The sequence below is a fragment of the Beta vulgaris genome, chromosome 2, assembly GCF_026745355.1.
Source record: "Beta vulgaris subsp. vulgaris cultivar EL10 chromosome 2, EL10.2, whole genome shotgun sequence".
NCBI classification, from domain to species: domain Eukaryota; kingdom Viridiplantae; phylum Streptophyta; class Magnoliopsida; order Caryophyllales; family Amaranthaceae; genus Beta; species Beta vulgaris.
The window spans coordinates 54,199,000-54,205,351 of NC_079203.1; positions in this window are offsets into that span (position 1 = coordinate 54,199,000).

Genomic DNA, 6,352 nt, shown 5'->3' on the forward strand with positions numbered 1-6,352 from the left:
TTCGAAAATTTATGAATTTGAAATAAGAGGAATTAGCTCGAGTTCAAATTTTGGAAATCATAAATATTTAATTTTCTCCCTAATTAGATCATTAGATTTAATATTAACTTTTTTAACAAAATAACATTTTTATTATTTAACACAATTATATTTTTCATCCAATGTACAACTTTTATAATACAACTGGATATATCATGAGCATAGTACACCTTGGTGTACGGTGTACCAGCATGAGCATAGTACACTTAATATGAATTTTTCCTCTCTAAACAAGCAAATTTCGCGCAATAGCTAGAAAGAGCTTCAAACTAGCAAATAAAGCCTTTAGTATACAATTAATGCCATTCCAATTAGATAGGATTTTTATAGTTCGAGGTAATACAAAATGGGGATAGAATGTGAGTTGTGGTAGAAAACGGATTACTTTTACAAGGTTACATTATAGAGTTTCCTATATATTTTATTTGGTAATTAATTTTTCTATATTGAGCGTCATATTCATACACTATTTCTCAAAATTTTCACTTTCAATCTCATAATAAAAATGCAAAATTTGAGTATGCAAGTGTTTTTTTTATAAAAATAAAATAAAAGGAGAAATTAAACCACCGTTTACAAACCAAGCACACATATAACTCCTTCTGTTTCTTTTTAATTGTTACACTTGCATTTTTCACGCATGTCAATGCATAGCTTTGAGATCATTTATCTTAATTTTATATTTGTAAAATTATTAAAAGTACATATTAATAAAATACATGTTAAGAATAATTAAACAAGATCTCACATGACTATATTTTTATTCATGTATAAATCACAAAGGATGGTTAATATAAAATTTATGAATAGTGTAAAATGTCAAAGTGTGATAATTAAAAAGAAATGAAGGTGGTAAAAGATCCAAACCAAGCAAGTGGATATTGCAGATAATATGGGATGGTGGGAACGAAGTAGAGTTGATCATTTTGACTCGGTCCGTTCCGATTCTAGGCCGGATTTTAGGCAAATTTTTTTGGCCCGCGATCGGACCAGGCCCGGCCCGATATTTTTGCTTTGGGCGGGTTTTGGACAAGCCACAAATGACTTTTCAGTCTTTTTTTTTCCCGACCTGATTTTGACCCGAAAAATCCGGTCATTTTGGCCCAAAATAACAGGCTTTGGACACAAAATTTCAACCTGAATTTTGACCTAGTCCGACTAATGGACAAATTTTATTAGGTGCAGTCAGGCCCGATCCATGATCAGCTCGGTAATGAAGCAAACCAACAAGAATTTCATCCACACGAAGTCACAAACACAATAGTCAATTATTTGAATAGGGTATATAATAATATATGACTTGGCTGGGCCAGACCACTGAATTGAGCTAATTCCACTGTGAATTTACAGTGCTAGGCCCATAAAGCGACGGATATTTATATTATACTGAACAAAATATTATTGGGTCGGCCCGGTCCTATAATAATATATTTATCTTGATCATATTTTGGATGAGGATGCTAAAGGTGTGACATTTCCAGGCCTAATCCCCCCATAGTTTTCTTTTGTTGTTTTGTTTTTAAATTGGATCTTTTCCTCTTACTAATAAAGTAGACTTCAATACGTATCTTTGACTATTAATTCTTTAGTTATGTTTTTACCCAAAATATAATCATTGTTTCATGGTCAAACTTTAAACCCTTTGACTAATAAATTCTCATGGATATATATATACATACACGCACAAAAACATATCTTATTAGATCCTTCTCGATATGAATTTCTATAATGTCAACTTTTTATAATTTTTGTATAGTGATACTTAGTCTACTATTCTAACCTATACCACGAGACATTAATCAAGAGTATCAAAATTTCTATATAAGATATTATTATATATAAAGTTTTCATTTCAAACTCCAATCAACTAAAAATCTTATATGATTATCTATATATTCAATATGTATCCTTATCTATCATTCCTAAATCTATCTCTATTATAATAAAATCTTTTGTTCAGTATGTATCCTTATCCATTATTCAAGATTTTATGTTTTTATCATTAATACACTCAAATAAAATCTTTTGTTGGATCATAATTTTATTTTAATAAAATCTTGAAATCTATCTCTATTATATAAGGCAACACATTGGAGACACCAAAAAATAGAAAAGGGAATAAAAAGAAAAAAAAGTAGGAAGATAACTTACTGTATGTTTTATTTGAATGAAAAAGGGGGAAAAGTAGGAAATTTAAACTAAACATCATTTTTTGATAAAACAAAATGTAAAGACAGTTTTTCTACCGAATTAATTTTATTTTCTACTTCATATGCTATCACACATTATCGCACGCATTGCGTGCATGTAAGGCTAGTATCCTCTAATAATTTAAAACAATGTTTCCATGTTATAAAAAAATAGAAAATGAAAATCAATGCAACTTGCCATATAAGTAAGTCAAAGATGGAATGTGCAATCACCATTAATAACTTGACAAAATAGATTGACACAACCAGTTCACAAAATTAATTAGAATCTTCAATAAAAAAATTAAAGATATATCGTAACAACATACTATATTTGTATCTACAAAATTCACACAATATGGTTTATTAACATTTATATATAATCGTGAAAAAAATATATTAGAGTCGTTGATAAGGAATTATTAAATCATCGATTAAATTTTTCATTGAAGATATTGAACAGTTAAAAATCTAGCACCTTCAATTAAAAAGAGAATAACATCTACAAAACGACCTCAATAATTTACATCATTAACAAGATAATTTTAGATAAAAAAATATACGACTAGTATCTATACAAATATATTAAAAGACGTGCATAAACAAAGAAATGTGTCACGTGGCACTCTCACTAGAGAGTTTTAGTTAATGTAATCCATGTACAATAATTTTTTTTAGAAATTGCATAGTATATGGGTTTGATCTCGAGACGTCAAGTACATATACTAAAGTCTTAACCACTAGACTAAATTGTATTTAGTGTTATTATCATAAAGTATTATATTAACAAATAAAATTTTTTCTTACTCGGGGCATAGCCATGGCCTAATAACTAGTAAATATATTAAAAGGCGTTCCTGAACAAGGAACGGTGCCACGTGTCATTCTCTTGAAAGGTGTTTTATCTCAGGTAATCCATGTACACTAATTTTTTAAAAAAAATTGCATAGTATACGCTTTGATCTCGTGACCTCAAGTTCATAAACTAAAGTTTTAACCATTAGACCAAGTGGTATTCAATGTTATCATTTTAAATTACAATATTAATAAATAAATTTTTCCTTATCAACCGGATAGCCCGGACCTAATAACTAGTTCCTAAATTATACCTTGTAGCATAGGTTACAAAACGAAACATATTGAGGTGGACTCTCATTTTGTTTGTGATGACATCGCTGATGGCCTTATTGTCCTTTTTCATGTTCGTTCCCACTCATGCTCAGTTAGCAAATATATTTACAAAGGCTCTTGAAAAGAAGCAATTTATCTATTAACTTAACAAGTTGGGCATTCTCAATCCCCCAACACTCCCAATTGGTAGATGGTGGACTAATGATGCTTAGTTTGTTTATTGAGGATGTTGTTTTGTTCATTGTATTATAATGCGAAACGCAACGTACAAAATGATGCACTATTAACTTTTACGATACTCTTTGATGTGCTACTACGCTTTCTTAAAGATAGAGATGGTTTCCCAAGGAAATCCTTATATATAAATATTATTATCTCTAATATATAAGCCAAGAGGGGAGCTGTGGTGTCCCCTCTTGAAAAGACTGATATACCCTTAATCTCACAAAATAATAAAAAAGATTTTCTTAATTATCTACTCATTTACAAATATGGATAATAATGAAAGTTATACAATATTACCAAAAAGAATTACATAAAAATGTGAAAAAACAAAAAACTCACAATTGAAAATATAAACTAATGACAAAAATCAATTTTCAAACAATTATAAAGCAAAGAATTACAGAGATTATTATTATCTAAACTCCCACTTGCAACAAAAATTTCAAATAACATGCAGTAGGAAACCATAAAAGAATTAAGAAACTTTAGAGAATATTCACTTTTATTTATTTTTTTGGGGCGCAGCTCACAATCAATTGGGATAATAAATAATTAAAGAGATAAATATACATCATCAGATAATATCACTTTATATTTTTTTTTATTGAAACACTACTCCCCATATTATTCCTAAAAATCTCAATTACCTAGTGAAAATAAACTGAATTACTACTCATAAAATACGCCTGTAAAGTAAATGTATTTTAAATAAATAAAAGACAAAACATAGATCATTCTTTAAGAGGATAGTCAAATATAAGATACATGTCCTACATCGCCATAAATATTCAAATAAATATTATACTCTTTGTAATATCTCGAAAATTTAAACTCGCCTAAATTAAATAATAATAATTAATGGTTAAAATTTTCCTTTAATCATAAGTTATTATTGAAATTTTGTTACTCTATAACCACATAATGATAATTAAATCGTTAAAGTTACAAATAATAATAAAGTTTTGTTAAATTAAACAATAAATTAAAGTAAGGAAACAAAGTAATAAACAAATTGGTTACTATACAAATTAGTAGTATTAAGAATAAAAAGGAAAACAAAAATAGAAAAGAAAAAGAAAAAGAAAAAAAAAAAAAAGAAAGTGAAAATCAAAAGAAAACAGAAAACTACTGTTTCATTCATCTTCAAAACAACCCATCACCATGTTTCTTTCTCAAACCAACCCGACAACGGAAATGGTAATCCAAACCAGAATTTTTTTCACATAAACAAACTCAATTGCAATTAGAAACTTCAATTCAATTCAAACCTACCTAAAAATCTGATTTTATAATCAAACCCACCCAAATTTCAGTTTTTCTTCATCAAATCAACCCATCAAATTCATGAACTTTATCCCCCAACTATGCCTATAAATACCCATTACTTCCTCCCTCAATTCACCACCACAACCATTCCACTTTCTTCGCCAAAAACCCGCTAACCCTCACCGGAAAAAGCCACCAAAACGCTCCCCAAAGCTTCTGTTTTTTTTTCGCAACTCTTCCTCCTCTGTTTCGGGTCAGCCACCGCAGCCCCACCGCGGCGCCGCCATATTCCTGTGCCTCTTGTGCGCCACCACCACACCTACCCACCGCCGCGAACGCCCTCACTCGCTCGCCCCTTCTTTCTCTTTCTTCTCTCACTCGCGCCCCACCTTCTGTTTCAAGCCGCAGCCACTGCTGCACGTACCTCCGTCGCTCGACGAATCCGACGAACCAACCCCGCGCCGCCATCTTCTGCCGGAGCTCCCCCGCGTCGCCATTCCATCTCGAACTCCCTCCTCTGCTCTCCTTTCGTGTCTGCTCAAGAGGTATGAAATTCTCTTCATACTTCTAAGTTTTTTTTAAAGATGAGTTGATATTAATCTAGGCCCAAGTATTTAAATAGAACTCTAATTGGGCTCCAATCCGAATTTTCTTATTATATATTTTTACCTTATTAATTCATGCCCTTAATTCATTAGCTAAATGTTTCTTTTAAGAAAAGAAACCTAATACATATCACGTCTTGTAATAATAATTATCAATTTATCCTTGTAATATGAAAATAACGAATGAACATTAGTAACTTACGATTTGCTGGGTTACGATTATTGAAATTGTTTTATTAACTTGTTAGAGATAATTTACGTATTAAATTGAACAAAGTACTTAATGGTATAACATATGACGAGTAAAATTATAATTCTATTAATTAAAGTAACGTAAGCTTAAATAATAAATATATGTAGCGACAACAACAATCTTCGATAATAAAAAGGATTAATAATAGCTAAAGGACAATTGTTAAAATAGATCAAATATTTATATTTTGTTGCGTCATTTCATGGTTAGATTAAACGGAAAGGATATTACAGCCTCCCCCGGCTTTCAAGTTATTACGCAGGAATGGAGGTAACATCTACTGCTAACACCCGCACTCCCCTTCCAACTATGTTTTATGGTGCTTTTATATAATGTTTATGATATGTTTTACATGGTGTGCGGGATATAAAATGTGCGACTATGTAACATCTATTGCTAACACCCACGATCCCCTTCGAAATGTGTTTATGAAATGATGTTTATAATTATGTTAAGGATTTTGCGCTGTGATTATTATATGGATTGTGGGATTAAATTGTTTTCGAATGAGTTTCGTAAATGATGATATTATGAGTTATTGATGCTCAAGTATGATTCATGAAAGATCTATGGCTTATGCTGATGAATGCTAAACGAACGAAACATGATAAATAAAAGTGAAAGAGGTTCTGGCAGTATAATGT